We start from the raw sequence: 16977 nt of genomic DNA, 5'->3' as shown, positions 1-16977 counted from the left end.
TCGTAGCCCTAGTCTACACTGGGGGAGAAGGAGGGAATCAATCTAAGTTATGCAACTTTAGATATGTGAATAACGTAGCTGAAGTCAATCTACTTAGATCGACTTACCATGGTGTCTTCACCGCGGTGAGTCGACTGCTGCCGCTCCCCCGTCGACTCTGCTTGCGCCTCTCACAGCGCTGGAGTACAAGAGTCAACAGGAGAAGGCTCGGGGGTCGATTTATCGCATCTAGACTAGACGCGATAAATTGATCCCTGCTGGATCGATCACTGCCTGCAGATGTGGCGGGTAGTGTGGACATATTCTTAGAATCATAGAACCTCGAGAGGTTATCTAGTCAGCCCCCTGCACTCAAGGCAGGACTAAGTATTATCTAGACTATCCCTGACAAGTGTTTGTCCAACCTGCAGTTAAAAATCCCCAATGATGGCGATTCCACAACCTCCCTAGGCAATTTATTCTAGTGCTTAACCACTATGACAGTTAGCAAGTTTTTCCTAATGTCCAACCTAAACCGTCCTTACTGCAATTTAAGTCCATTGCTTCTTGTCCTATCCTCAGAGGTTAAGAAAAACGATTTTTCTCCTTCCTCCTTATGACAACCTTTTATGTACTTGAAAACTGTTATCATGTCCCCTCACAGTCTTCTCTTCCACTTTGACCCCCTGCCTGGGGTGGCAGGGCTTGGGCCTTGGCCCATTCACCTGGGGCAGCAGGGCTCTGGTGGGCTCAGGTTTCGGTCCCCCCTCCTGGCGTTGTGTAGTAATTTTTGTTGTTCGAAGGAGGTCGCGAGGCAATGAAGCTTGAGAACAGCTGAGTTAGAGCGACCTCAGTGCCCTGATGCACCATAGCAGTTCAACCAATGGTGAGACTGCAGTGCATCATGGGAGAGACAGTCCAGCCAGGCAGCTGAAGCCAGCCCAACCAACAGAATGGGGAATGAAGCACTTGAACTACAATTCCCACAAGACACTGTGGCAGCTCAGATGGGCACAGATTAGCTCAAACTGTTCCCAAAAAAATGTTTCAATTTGGTTCAACAAACTGAAGTGTTTTGATTTGGGTAGAACCAACATAAAATATTTCATTTAAATTTCCTCAACACAAAATCAAATTTTGGCAAAAATCAAAATTTTCCTACAAAAATGAACAGTAAGGAATTCTTGATATCTATTTTTTTTAATTCATTTCTAATCTGAAGACCTTAATGCCTTTTGCAGGTATTAAATAATTAAGCCTCTCATACACTACTGTGAGGTAAGAGTGTTGCATGGATCACGTCACTCCCCACTGAAATGCAGTCATTGCTAGGGTGGAACACAACAGCGGTTTAACAGCACACAGCAGCACAAAACAATTGTTTATAGCAAGAAATGTCAAAATATGCTGAGGTAGCATCTGTTCCCAGTCACCGCTGGGTAAACCAGAAATAACTCACTGACGTCAATGGAGTTACTCTGGATTTACTCCAGCATAATCATGAGGAGAATCTGGCCCTTTGTATCCAATTGTAACTGCTGAGGGAACGTAGACGGCCAGAATGCAATTAATGGAGTTCGAAGGCGGCCAGGACAACAAAGTTAACACCCCCTTTTGTGAAAAATATCAAGCGTTGTGATCCTGGGTTCAACATTTCATCAGAAAAGAGCCCTCCAGTAGCACAGCATCCCCAACGCCATCAGCTCACTACTGCCTCACAGGGTACTCTACAATACATACTCCTTATGGCTGTGTGTAGGGTACATGCAGTGTCTGCCCTCTTAGCACAGGTATAAACAGCAGTGTAGGCGATGAGTCATGGCTTAGGCAAGTAAAGACATGCCAGATTCCTTGGGGTACGTACCCTACATGGCTCGCTACATATCCAAGCAGGACCTCCTCCATCTACACAGCTATTTTTAGCTGCGTAGTGTCCCATTGCCTCCCATTGCTGGAGACTTTCCCGCTTCAGCAGCAGGGAAAGGCTCTGGCAGGGGAGAGGCAGTGAGAAAAGGCTCTGGCAGCTCTCCACTGCTTCCACCAATACCCAAGCCTTTCACTGCCACGTGTAGCTACCCATCGCAGTGTGGACACAGCCTGCTTTCGCTGTGGTGGACAGCAACACATACGCTACACTCTCCCACCAGTGGGGTGCACTGTAAACATAGCCACACCAATCCAATGAATCACCCAACTTTTGTACATCCTTTATCACAGGTGTTCCTACTGCCCTCCCAAAAAGCCCTCTCTATCTGCTGTCAGCCTTAGAACAGTTATGCAGTGTGGTTTATCTGTACCAAGGAGCCCTGAATCACATAAACATTCACATGCATAGGCAGCCTCGCTCAGCATCACAGCTCTTCAGCAGCAGGCTTTCTACTGGCGATGGACAAATGAGACAAGGATCAGGCTCGCAGGTTCTGACCCTGGCTGTGCCACAGATTTGCTGTGCAGCCTTAGACAAATCAGTTAAACTCACCACATCCTTTTCTTCGCTAGAAAAAAAAGGTGTGTTTCCGTTGTGTGTTAGTTAACCCATGTTAAAAATCTAATGTAGACAAGGCAAGCTGTAGTTTTACAAGTGTTACCTGGTTGAGATAAACCTTAGGCTTCCCCACAAGAGTTTACCACAACCAGCTTATCCTTGTTAAAAATACACCTTTTCCCCTAAGGTGGCCATGGCCAGTGTCTCACATTACCCATTGGAAAAAATGGAGAGACCACCCCTTATCTCACTGTTGTGTCGTAAGGCTTAATTCAATCATGTTTATAAACTTGGACACTCTCAGACAGAAGATCCTACACCAGTAAGAATGAACGGTTATTCCTGTATTATAATCATTTAGGCTTTGTCTATACCAGAAAAGGTTTTTTTATACAAGCAAAGGTGTGAATTTCAAGTGGTATCACCTCCCCTAAGTGCACACTTTTATTCCAGTATAAAACCTCCCTCCCTCCCCCTCCTCCCCACAGTTTATCTTATGTCAGTTGGGAATGGATTTAAGCTAAACTGAAAAAAGTCACTCCTATACCTGAAAACAAGTATCCACAGGGAGTTATTCAGTACAACGGGCAAAATTTGTCTATTTTGTGAAACGAACACAGGCTTTGAACCAGAGCCTGGAGTCCCTACTTGGACAAGAGACTTTTATCTGAATTACAAGGAAGTACATCAACAGGCCCTTTGTACTTATTTCTTTTAAACCAGCATCCCTGGTTCTCTTCTCAGGAGGACTTCCTTATCTTTTCAGTAAATTTGGGGTGGTGCTTACAATGCCAATATTGGCAGTATCTTTAATACAGATCCAGATTTATTACTCGTCGAGCAAAATGCTAATCTATCTAGGGTACTTATATGACCACCATTACCATAGTCTCTCAACACCTCACAGTCTTTAATGTATTTATCCTCATGCAAGGTAGGGCAGTTTTATTATCCCCATCTGCAGACAGAGAACTGAGGCAGAGAGAGACTAAGTGATTTGCTCAAAGAAGTCTGTGGAGGAGCAGAGAATTGAATCTGAGTTTTCAGAGTCCCAGGCTAAGACACTAGCCACTGGACCATTTTCAATACCAAAATTTGGAAGAAACAAAACACTTCCATTAACTTTTTTTTTTTTAAGTACACACTTATTGACTACACCTTATTGTGGATCTTATATTTCAAACATTCAGGTAGGTGGTTATAGCTCTTCTGTTTTGTGTACACACACACACACTTTTTTTTAATATATTCTGTTTAATAACGACTTGGGGCCATTTGGGGCTGTTGATTAATCAGATCATCCTATAGAAATGAATGGACAATTCTGCTTAAGAATCAACGCTACAATACAGCCAATGGCCCAGGGTAGCCCCTCGCTGCATTCATTCTTAAGAATCCTTGACTGTTGGATGTTATCACCCACAACACCAGCTGGAAAGAATCAGTTGACTTCACGGTAAGATTGGTTTCTTTCCCTGAAACCCTTCTGAAATTATGGATCCAATTCTGCTCCGTTGACATCAATTCCAGTTTTGCCATTGGCTGCAATGTGAGTATGGCCAGACCCTAATGCTACTAGTTAGCCTCATTTTCATGTCTGAGTGCTCCTTAAAATACAACACCAAAGTAGCAAACAAAACAAAACAAACTGCAACAAAATGTAATATTAATTGTTCCCCTTGCCTTCCCCTTTGGTTTCTTGTGTAATCAATACCCTTCGATTAAGGCATTCTATTGCTTTACGTAACTGCTCTTTTGTAAAGCCAAAGTGGGTTATTTTTGAAATCTTCCACAGCATTGTTTGTTTGTCCCCTTCCAGGCTTCCGGTAAAGTAAAACTATGGCAGGTCAACAGAACAGCTTGTAGCAGGACACAGCAGCCATCGCTGGAGATAAACAAGATATTGACAGTGGATTTGCATTGTTACTGCACCATTTTATCCAGCCAGATATAAAAATTGAAAGGATCATGAAAAGTCACTGTGTGCTGTTACCTAGCGATCTTTCCCCTTCTGATGCTGCAAAGGAAACTTTAAGAAATCTCTTAGACAGGCAAAAAATTAATTAACAAAAGGAAGTTTAGTCCCTGATCCTGCAGCTTGTTATGTGTGGAGCAAAAGGGTCTGTCTGTACAGAGCTCAGTGCAGGCCCTGAGTCTTTGACCACAATCCTGCACACACCTGTGCACGTTGTCAGAGCTGTTAGAGGGTGTGTGGGGCAACTGCCTCCTGGAGGCCTTTAGGCGTGTGCGGGTAGCACCTTTTCAAGCCAACAAGTCTAACTGAAGGTGGCCCCAATGACAGGGGTGCCATTTGGGGTGGTAGGGGAGGGCTCTAGCTCCCCTCCCGAGTTTCATACAGGAGGTCACCCTGAGCCCAGATGGGTCACCCTGGGCCTTAACTGCACCAGCTTGAGTGTGATATGTGATGAGTTCAGAAGCTGAGCACAGCCTTTGGGGTGAGGAGTTGGTTTATAAACAGAGGCCGGGTGATTAAGATAACAAAAGGCTTGTCATTAAAGTAAATTAAGGATCCTTAGATGATCCTGAAAGCACTGCCAGGCACTCCAGTTAAAAGATTTTGTCTCCTCCCAAATTTGACATGGAGCACTGTGTGCTCAGATGCTCCCAGGGCCACCTTTTAAATTGTGGTGTTAACAGGCAGGGTGATTCTTATCCCACCCCAAACTCCTGGGCTGACCACATACCATCTCCAAATAACAATCAGCCAATAGGGAGGAGCTGCTTTTTACAGGGTTTTTTTTCACAATTCATTTTCAAATAAATTAATAAACTCACCCTTAGTGCCGTCTCTAGCGGCTCCACAAGTGACTGCTGGAGGAGTAGGAATGTCCCTCAGCTGGTCTCCAGTTTTTCTCATTCCCTGCAGCCTGGGTTTTTAGGCTTGGAACCTCCACCCCACAAAATCGAAGTGGTGCATCCCAGGGGATGGGGTGCTCCTGAAGCCCAGGCAGTGAGGACCCAATTCACAGCATAGTGACTACAAAGCCTGGAATACCCCAGGTTCACTGAGCCTCTGCACATCTCCTGCCACAACCCACACTGTGGGAAGTGTTCCGGGGCACAGGTGGGCCTTCTGGAGGTGGGAGGGGGCGTGACCTGGGCAATCCTGCATCCCAGCTACTCTTCAGCAACCACAAAGCCCATGGGCACACTGTAGCAGCTTTTTGGGCTGACTAAACCAGCTCCTGGTAGCCAAGCTCAGGAAAGAACAAATCATTTCCCATTCCCTGCGCTCACTAGACTCTGCACAGATGAACAGACCAGCTGGGGTCTTAGACTCCTCAGCTTTATTGACTATCTCAGCTGTGCACTGGCTAAACTCCCAAAGTCCTGTCCCACGTTCCCTGGGCTCAGGGTAAAACCTGGGAAGGAAACTCTGGCTTCGTCTCTGATTGCTTCAGAGTCCTGGTCAGGAACATGCAGGGAACATTCCCAGGACACTGCTGGGGACTTGTGTGAATGGCTATATCTCATAGAGAGATTCTCCCAAACATGGCAGCCTGCTGCTTGTGTACTAGTTGAGAGAGTAGAGGCCAGTGGAATTAATAAAAGGTCATTTAACTCTCCCTCACTAACATATTTATTCTCCTTCTCCCACACTCTTAAGGACATCTGCAGAGGCTTTATCATCAAGTCCACTGCAGAGTAGTCGCTAACATGCCACACAAAGCCAGACTCTCTCTCCCTCGCCCCAATTCACCAATGACCAACCAACTTCAAACATGTGACAGCTCTGAATAAATCAACAAGAAGAGGCTGTTTGTGCTACTCTGGCAAAATGATTATAGTAGCCCTGATGCCACAATATGAAACACATGGATGGAGCAGAGCTCCATTAACTGAATGGGGGCTCCATGCCAGAGGGTGGAGCAGAGTGCAGGATCCGGGGCTATGTTTCTCCAGGGCTGATCTGAAATGCCTGTGACCTTTCCTACCAGCAATGACCTTATCAGCATGAGCTCTGCTGAGTCTAGAGGTAAGTTTCAGGTGACAAGAACATAACGCAGCAAGTGGAATTTCTCTGTGACCTTCAATTCTCCCCTCTGCCAGGACACATTATTGCATTTTCACAACCTGAGCAAAGTCACCGTTTGCTGGTTTCATTTGAGATGACCATACTTTTGGCCAAGCTCCATTTCCTTCCCTCCAAAGCAGTAAGAGCGATCTATGACTCAGCCTTCAATAAAATACAGTGTGGACTATTAAAAAGGACATGCAACATAAAAATAAAGTTCCCAAAATATATTTGCTGGGCAGGAATCTTTACAGCTCCTTTATTTATCCTGTAAAACACAACATCCTGTTTCACCAAGAGATTTACTTTGCACCAGTATACATAAGTGCTATTTTTAAAGTAAAGTTTTCCCTATGATGAGAGAATCCAGCTGTTAAGGAATGCAATGGACTGGAAATAAATATTGTGCATTGAAAGATGCCCAAATCCCTTAAGGGTAAAATCCTACCGACTTTACACAGGACTCACTGAGACAACACTCCAAAAATCAATGAGAATTTTGCCTAAGAAAGGAACCCAGGTTGAGCCAAGCAAACTGTAGAGAAATGTGGGTCGGTGAAAGAGAAAGGGGCCGATGGGGTTTGAATTCACAAAGCTTCCCTGAAAATGGAGCATTTTTTATGAAGTTAGGACTGGTGCATTTTCCATTGTTTGGATGTTTGTGGAAATGTCAACAGATGTATGTCCCCGTGAAGCAACCTGGTTCACTTGATTGAGCACAGGACTAGGAGTCGGGAACTCCGGAGTTCTCTCCCCACTCATGACACTAAGTGGCCTAAGAACTGTTTTGTATTGCTCTAGCAATTCACAATAGCACATTAGGCCTCACAACACCCCTGTGAGGTAGGTAAATATCCCCATTATACGGCTGGGGAAATCTACTAGAACAGAGGATCTCTCCTCCAAAGTTCTGCTCCCGATCTCATTGAAATCAACCTTTCCACTGATTTCAGTGGGCTTTGGATCTGGCTCTCAACCCTCTTAAACACACACACCGGGAGTCTTTCTGATTTGTCACACTCATTAAGAAAAATAACCAGTCTCCCAAGATTTTCCCAAAAATAGAAATTTTAGAGACGTGAAATCACACAAGAATAAATGGGGGGAAATGCTGCATGAATCCCCATGAAAAAATAATAACGTGGCCAATTTTGCACAATTCCAATGTCAGAATCTGGCCGTAAGTCTGATCCTAAAAATATTTCTAAAGTATGTGAAATATGCTTTTTAAAAGAGGTAAACCAAGAGGCACTTGAAAGATCTCCAGGAAAAAAAAGTCTTTACTCTTCAAAGGTTTCAGTACAACCTCCAGAGTAAGCTTGAAGGGAATTTTAGATGTGCTTTCAGGCAGCAAAAACCCTTGTGTAACATGGAGTGAACTGAGGACAGTTGTCATGAAAATATCTTTCTGTGGCACTGGCTTTCCTTCCCCAGCTGTAATTGTGCAGCATAAAGCATATCAATGACAAATCTCAATTACATTTAAGAAAAATAGATAGATTTCAAAGAGAAATATACTGAGTAGCTGTCACTTGAAATATATGGTAATGGTGCAATTTTCCATTCAGGACTACTTATTCAATCATTTAGTAAAACAATTTGTGTGTTTGAGAAATAGAGAAAAATATCATGCAAAGCTTGGAAATGTGGGTGTTCACCTTCACTCAGGCCCTGAGGAGAGATGGAATAGCTCCACTGAAGTCAACGGGACTATCCTAATTTATTCCAGGTTAGGATCTGGCGCAGAGAGTGGTGGAAAATGGCATGTTGAAAGCTACCAACATGAATAATATGAGGAAAATTGCAAGAAAAAGAAATCTGAAAGACCATTTTTAGAGGCTTTTCTTCTTCCTTCTTTGGAAAGGTAAGAACTATACTCCAGATCTTCAGCTGGAGTAAACTGGCATAGTCCCATTGACTTCAGGGAGACTATACTGATTACACAGGTTGAAGCTCCAGCCCTTTGCCAGTTGAGTGCATGCTCTGACACACTGAGTCCACCTAGGATACAACATATAGTCCTTTTGTTGTGGCCTGGTGTGCATGACCAGGCTTTGGTTATGCTTCCTTTAAAATCCAGAGTGAAAACCTGACCCCATTGAAATCAATGGCAAAAATCTCATTAACCTCAGTGAGGCCAGGATTTCACCACAGGCCTCCAAGGGCAGTATCGTGAGAGAGAGCTTGGTTTTCTTAGCTTTAAAGCCATGGCACCATGGTGTTTGTAAGTACAGAACATTTCTGGATTCTTCATTTCCCTCTTTTTATAGAACAGTGAGATAAAACTGTAGCATAAGGATTTTGTTATTTTTAAAAGCAAAGATGGATGCTTAATTTATGAAAGTCTCTTTGATTTGGTTCACAATGAGATGATTAGCTGCTCCTTGACCAGTAGGTGTCATTGTAATCAATAGAAAACACACCAGGCTCTTTGCTGGAAGAGAGTGATATGTCCCCTGCAATCATAAAATATTCTGTTTGGATTAAAGGATGACTATTTTGCTTCTAGACTTATATTCAGTTCACACCCCAGGGGCAACATTGTTCATAAGAAATGCCAGCAGAGGGTATAATGCATGGGTATAATTTCCTGGACTCTACTCTACATTACAAATGTAGATATTATGCTCAAATGGGACTGATGTGTTTCTAGATGCATAAAAAGAAAATCTGTTTAAGGTCCCAGATGATGAGCATAAGCTATATGTGGAGTTAAAATATATAAATAAACACATTTTAAAAGAAATATTTGAAAAATCAATCCAGACCTAGCTAAACCCGAGTTCAGACTTCTGTGAGTGGTCTGTTACATCTGTTGATGTCCTTAACAGATAGATTCCAGCACTCTGTGTCATTCTCTAAGTAAGCATTTTAGGTGATAGCAGTGTCTACAACTTTTGAGTTAGAACTGCTGCACCCTTAGCTCAATTCTTGGCAGGTAAAAAGTCTTGCAGTTCCCACTGCACTGAAAGTGGAGCATAAGCATTATGAGCCTGCCTCTGTCCTACCGAATCCATTTGCAAAACTCCCATGGATTCAGTGGTGCACGGCTAGGGCCTATATGTCCACACGTGACCCTGAGATCTGCTGATATCAGGCCAGGTTACATACATCAGAGGCCTCTACCGTTGTATTTTGATTTGGTCCCATTTTGGAGATATCTGATCCTCAGATGGTGTAAAACATTCTAGCTCCATGGAAGTGAATTGAGTTACAGTGAATTAAACCAACTGATTTAAACTAGTCCAGATATCTTTCCAGTGTGTAATAAAGATCTCAAAGTGCACAAAGCTGTGGGGAGTTTTAATCACATGCGCCTGGTGCTAAAGAATTTCTTGATTCAGAATTCATGCATCTGAAATTTAACCGTATATTAATTGAGCACTAGCAACTGCATTAAATCTTAATCTGTCCATGGTTCTCTGCAGTGTAATGTGATGTGTTTGTGCATTGCTGATGGGCAGTAAATAAGAATGTGCAGAAAAAAAGAATGAATATAATCCTGACTGTGCTGTAAATCTCACCTGCATTCTGCATCTCTCATTTATTGGTGATTAAATTTAAATGATTGGTCTGGGATGATTACTAGAAAGTGCTCCCTGTTTATGAGACAATAGCAATATCGTGCTAAGAAAATACAGAAGGTGATGGCTGGGGTGCTCATCAGCCCAAAATACAGGGATTACCAAACAATTAAAGAGGATTCTCAAATTATAACCCCTCTGCTGATATGGGCTCTCCCTCCCCTAAATCCAGTCCTCCCCTGTACTTCTCCACTCCCCTCTTCCCTTTGCCTTATAGTGATTTTTTTAATAGTCTCTCTTTCCTATGCTTCTTTCCTCCCGCTGCACCTGAAAAAGAATATCCCACTCAGTTATTTAATAGCTGGAGGTGGGGAGAGTTTTTGAAATGTGTAGATACTGGATTCTACCTTTCTCACTGCAAGGAGAAGTGGGATGTGCATATTCTACACACTGTGAAATATCCTTACAGCTGCTATGCATATCCATATCTTCTTTTTGGGTACTAATGACTCTCAGCCAATCAGAGCACAGGGATTTCCATTCTGTAGGGTTACTGAGTGCAATTGTATGCAAATCAGTCCTCCCCCACCAATCAAGCTGCATGGATTTGCATAATGAAATGTAACAGTGCAGTTGTGGGTCAGTAACTGCACAGCATCACTGCACTCTATTGTTTGAGGCAATTCCATTTCTGTATAACCGGAAATTCTTGGAATACTATTGTCTGCCTAGCTAGCCTTTCATACTATGTCACCATCCTGGTGTGGGAGCAGCTGTGAAACAATGAGGTGAAATCAGAGCCTTGTAATCAGTCTGCAAATAAGCTGCAAACTTGCACAGCTGATAACAGGATCTCTCTTAAGGATCCCTGATGAAGGGAGGTCTGGTGGTCAATGCCCCAGATTGGAACTCATCAGCAAAACTAGGTTCCCTACTGGTTTTGCCTGGACTCCCTGCATCACTTTGGATAAATGATCTGAACTCTCTTGGCCTTAGTTCCCCAGCTGTAAAATGAGGATGGATGATAATACACCCTTCCTCCAACACTTTGTGTGTCTTGTCTGTATAGACTGTAAGATCTATAGAGCTCACAGTCACAGTACAGACATGGGAAACAAATATTTGATAATAGGCTCTTCAGTCTAGCACACAAAGGTAACATGATAAAATGGCAGAAGCTGAAGCTAAACAAATTCAGACTGGAAAAAAGACTTATATTTTTAATAGTGAGGGTAGTTAACCCCTGGTACAACCAAGGGTTGAGGTAGAATTTCCACCACTGGCAATTTTAAAATGGATTGGATTTTTGTTATGCTCTAGCTCAACCAGGAATTGTTTGGGGGATATTGTATGGCCTGTGGTATACAGGAAATCAGACTAGATGATCACAGGGATCCCTTCTGGCCTTGGAATCAATGAATCTTCAGTTGGGGGTGGTCTCTTACTGTCCCCCTAAATTCAGCTAGGGCCTCTAAGTGGTATCGTAATACAAACAGTAACGATCATTAACACTGTGGCTATAATTATAACAGTTATTTTCATATGCTTTGTATTGATCTCTTTAAAACCACTAGTTTAAATAGAATTGGAGCAAACACAACACCACACAGCCAGTAAACCCACATGATCAGTATATCAAGAGTAAAGGGCTCTCCAGGAGCCACAATCCAGTGTAAAATTCTATTTGTGATCTATTGTATGAAAGCTTTTCTTTCTGTCCTAGCAGTAAGAGCAGGGCCGGCTCTACAGTTTTCGCCGCCCCAAGCAGCGCGCCGAATTGCCGCTGCAGGTGGCGGGGGCAGTCCATGTGCCCTTAGGGCAGCACGCGCGTTTCCGCGGCTGTGGCAATTCGGCGGCAGCTTCTAGGTTTAGCTGAAGCTGCCGCATATCTGCATATGGACTGCACCTCCCCCCCCCCCCCCGCTATCCGCGGAGGCCATTCGGTGCGCTGCTTGGGGGCAAAACAACAGGGACTGCCGCCCTATTCAGATTTCTGCCCCAAGCACCATCTTGGAATTCTGGTGCCAGGAGCCGGCCCTGAGTAAGAGTGATACACTCAGGGCTTTGGGAAAGAAAACCAGGAGGATGGGGTGAGGTGGGGTGGGGTGAGGTGTGTGCATCAGGTAAGGAGACAGAGGAACTTTTGAAATTAGTATGACATTTTGTGGCACTACAGAGCTGGCATTCGCTGATGGGTCAATGGTCTCCACTCCAGCACTGCTGCGACATGGCACTCTCACTGCTATGGAATTTTGCTAAGGGCAGTGTTGCAGAAGAGACAAATTACAGATATGCTTCTAAATAACATCATATAGGCTCACTGCTTGCAGGGGGTTCAGAAGGGGAGTAGTCAGAGACAAAGTACTGAAGGGAGGCTAAGAAAAATGAACTGATAGTGAGGACGTGTGTGGGGAAGGTCACCAGGAAGAGTAAGACAACTCAAAAGCAAAGGATAATCCATTTATTTAATTGCTTGGTTGTTTTTGTTTGTTTTGTTTGTTTTTCAGTAAAGTCCAACTTGAACCTATATTATATGCATAGATAGACGTGTGATTTCTCCATCCTACCCAGTGTTGAGAAAGAGTACTGAATGTACACCTACCAGAGATACGGTGTGAACAGGGGCAGGTCCCCACCTAGTGTTAAGAGTCTGTGATGGCAGCACGACGTAGCAGTAAGGGGTAGGAGAACCTGGACCCTCCCACTCCATCAGGCCCTGACCCAAGAGCCCTACTTGTGTGCCTTACGGAAGACATCTACTACCTGTGGTCCAGTTGCCACTTTCCCTGTGTCTCTTTCTACTGCTCTGTCCTTCCTTGGGACATGCTGTGGCTTGCGGTTTTCCCTTGCAACATGGCCCACAGGCCTCTGCAGGCTGGAGAGCCCCAGTTTCATGCAGCAGTCTTCCTCCTGGAAATACTCTCCTAGCATAACCTCTCCGTGGCAGTGCATGCAGGTCCGTCTCTCTCCACCCACCACCTCTGCTGTTCTGAAGGGAATCCCTTTTAAGCCCCTCTCCAACTAGAGCATGCCCAGCAGGCCTGCCAGGGTGGGGCTTCCCAGGCCCTGAGTTGTTCCTGCCTCTCATTTCTCCAGTGTGGGGTTTGTCTACCCCAACACATATACCCTCCTCTTAAGTTTGGTGTTGGCATTTCTGAGTCCAAGTCTTGCAGTACCCCATCCCAAGAAAATAAATCTGTATTCTGGTGTTTGTTCTCCAGCCTGGGGACCTCATGGAAAGCATAGGTTTGTAAGGCCAAATACTGCCTCATAATCTAGGGGTTGGTGTCTTTTACAGACTTTAGCCAGTGAGAGGTGCATGGTCAGTTATGAAAAGAAAGGTGTTCCCAGCAGGTAATACTGCAGTACTTCTGTGGCCCACTTCATCGCCAAGGCCTCTTCTTCTATAGTCAAGTAGGCCTTCTCTCAGAGAAATAGTTTCCTGCTGATATTGGATGTTCTTCTCAATCAAAATCTTAGCCTGCCCATAACCCCATGTCCAAAACTTCTTGTCACCAGCCCTAGCCCCACGTCAAAAGCATTTCTGTCCATCAGACGTTTGAAGGTAGCTGTGGCCCTATGAAGGCCAAATGACATGGTCCTGAAATGGTACAGGCCGAAAGGAGTTGCAATCGTCATTTTCTCTCAAGATCCCTTTGTTAGGACGATATGCCAGTAGCCATTGGTCAGATCCACAGTCAAGATATATGTTGTGGCCCTCCAATCTCTCCAACAACTCATCAACTCGTGGCATGGGATATGTATCAAATGTGGATATCGCATTCACTTTTCTAAAGTCGATGCAAATCCAGGTTGTTGCATTCACCATGTGCACCAAGACAACTGGATTCCACCACCCACTGTGGGATTCTTCCACCACCCCAAGGTACAACTTCACCTGCAGCTCCCAATATACAGTGTTCCACCTCTTCATACACAGGGGACAGCTCTCACAGATTTTCCAGCCGGGCTGCATTGTGATGAGGTGACAAATCAGCTGGGTTTGTCCAAATGATGATGAGAATAGAGAAGGGAAAGATTGGACCACCTGCAATATCTGAGCCCACTGGGGTGGCTGGAGCCCTTCCCCCAAGGGAATCATGTCTGAATCCTGGATAAAGAAGCTTGGGGGCCAAGTTTTGGATCGGGGTGGGGGGCAGAAGGGGAAGAGGAGGGCTTTATGAATAAGCTCTCCTGGTCTCGCCAGGTCTTCAGAAGTTTTATGCAATAAATCTGTCTCTCTTTCTTCTCAGATCTGCTAATCCACTGCTCCTACCTGGCAAACCACCTCAAAGGGCTCTTGCTACTTAGCCATTAATTTTGATTCTGAGCTGGGCAACAACAGCAGTACCCTGTCACCAGGCTGGAATTCACATGGGTGAGTGCCCCTATTAAAGGCCCAAGAGTATCGAGAGCAAGCCTATCAGAGGTTTTCCTTTGTGATGGCCCCTACTGTCTTCAGCTTCTCTTGTAGCTGGAGGACATACTATGCTGGGCTCTTGCTCCTCCCAGGTTTTACAAACGGATTCCAGGATCCCCCAGGGTTGTCTCCCGTATAACAATCTGAAGGGTGAGAATGCCATTGAGGCCAGGGTAACCTCACACACTGCAAATTGGAGGGGTGGTAACGAGCAGTCCTAGTAGCAAGGGTCTTCAGCCACACATTTTCTCAGCATCCCCTTCGGGGTACTGTTGAAACATTCAACTAGCCCATCAGTTTGGGTGTGGTAAACAGAGGTTCTCAGAGATGTGATTTTCAGTAGCTCGCACAGATTCTTCATCAGTCATGACATGAAGTTAGTTTATACCCATGTCCATTATTTCTTCTTTGGGGATCCCCACCCTCACAAAGACCTGAGTTCTGTTGGTATGGTCACGGCGTTGGTCGTGTGAAGCAGAATAGCCTTGGGGTACTGGGTCACATCATCCACAATTATCAGTGTGCATTAGTGTCCACTTGTGCTCTTCTCTAGCAGTCCTTTCAAATCCATGCCAATCCTCTCAAAGAGGGTGTCTACTACTGGCATCAGGATAAATGGGATCCTTGGAGAGCTCTTGGTCCTGCCAACGGACATTTGGGGCAGAACATGCAGCAAACACTTACCTCTTTGTAGATGTCTAGCCAATAGAATCTGCTGGTGGTTCTCTCAAGGGTTTACTCCCTCCATAGGTGACCAGAATATGGAACCCAGTGCACAAGCTGAAGTAGCTCCCTCCCAAAGGGATGGGGTACCAGAAGTTGGCCCGGAACTTGTTGTCTGGTAGTCATGTACCAAACAGTAGAGTTGTTCCCTCTCAACCTGAGATGTGGCTTTTTTTTGGTTTCACTGTCAGTCGATTACCTCCCCATTGATGGTAGCCAGCTGTTCGTGTGCCCGGCACGAGCTGGAGTTTTCTTTCTGTTCCCCAATGAAAACCCTGGTTTGGGTCACACATTCTGGATTCAAATGGTTTTGAGTTTGCTGGTCCCTCAGGGACATACTCTGCAGGTTGTGAAGTTCCTTCCCCAGGTTTTCTCATACTCCTGCATCAGCCAGCTCTGCAGATCCAGCCTCTTTTCCCACCTCAGAGGTGTGGTCATTCCCCCTGACCGGGTCCCTCTCCCATATCTGCAAGACCTCACCGAAGTACTTCCGGTCACAGCTCAAGACCACCGGGTAAGCGAGGGAGGCCGCCAACCCCACCCAGAGAGTCTCAGGGTGGTTCCCCGCTGTAAGCTGTATCACCTTCATGGAGGACAGGTGCACATCTCTGTATACACTGAAGGAAAATGGTAGCAGTTGGTGTCCCATGGGCCTCAACCAGCTTTTCCCTTATGAGGGTCTGACTGCACCCTGAATCTATTAAACCCATCACTTTGGACCCATAGACCCTCACTGCGACTACCATCTTGGCTAACCCCTGTTTGGATTTATATTTTCCACCCCTTTGTTCCAGGCTCCTTCTCAGAGCTCTGTTCACATGCAGCACACGCTGTTCTAGCCCTTTTCAAGGGTCAATCCTATGAGGTGCTGTGGGAGTTGAGGACCCTTGGTACCTCCCAGAATCAGTGCAAATAGTCCACTTGGAGGTCCAGCAACATCTCTTCCATCACTCTACCAAATCATCTGAGGTGTGACAAACTTGACTGATGGCTTTTCTCCAGGTCATTTAAATAAAAGAAATCACACCCCAGCCACACAACTGTGTTTATACTGTATCAGCCAAGGTAAGCAGTTCACCTACCCTAAAGACAAAAGTAGCAACATGCAAGCAAGCCCACATATGCTGAGGCTAAAGGTTAAGGTTAATTCCGGATTGTTTGAGGTAGTATCGTTAGTGAAGAAAGTACATTTCAAAATAGAACTTTTTCTTTAGAAAGATCTATGTGGAAAAAGCTGGGGGGGGGGGAGAGACAGGTGGGGAGGGTGCTTCCCCACATCCAGGATGGGCACTGATCAGTCCATGCTGATAAGATTATTTCTAATTGCATGAGAGTGGCTCCTTGCTAGCAGTTGGAGTGAAACCATAAACAAACAAACAAAAATCCCCCACAATATAGTGTGGTTGCCATTTATAGGGGCTTTACTGAATCATACATTTCAACTAGTTTAAAAGGGAACATCGTTTCTGTTTAATATATTCTCCTGGAATAACATACTATCATTGAAGATGTCTGTGTTTCTCTGGAGGGCATGCTTACTAGTGAAGTAGGTGCTCTGTCTCACGCATATCAACATGCAGTGTGCTACTACTAACCAAATCCACCTTCAGATGGATTACAACTCAAGGAGAGCAGCAGAATAGAGCTGATTAGGCTGCCTGTTCCAGAGGTAGGAGGCAAATTCTGAAGACTTCCTAAAATCTCTTTTGACTGACTCTAGTGCATACAGCCCTGGCTCTTGAGTTTTTGCTGCCCTGGGCAAACTAGTAAATATCACCCACACAAAACAGTCTCAAAACATTTTTCTGCC

General features: G+C 44.9%; 1 long non-coding RNA gene across 1 annotated transcript in view; it reads right to left on the bottom strand.

Annotated features, from left to right (window-relative positions):
• LOC123343914 overlaps window positions 1–16977 on the bottom strand; it is a 152997-nt gene that overhangs the window by 131518 nt on the left and 4502 nt on the right. The window lies entirely within an intron of this gene.

This window comes from Mauremys mutica, chromosome 11 (genome assembly GCF_020497125.1).
Source record: "Mauremys mutica isolate MM-2020 ecotype Southern chromosome 11, ASM2049712v1, whole genome shotgun sequence".
Taxonomy (NCBI): Eukaryota; Metazoa; Chordata; order Testudines; family Geoemydidae; genus Mauremys; species Mauremys mutica.
Note: the sequence above shows the minus strand (reverse complement) of the source record. Positions and strands in the feature narration are given on the sequence as shown.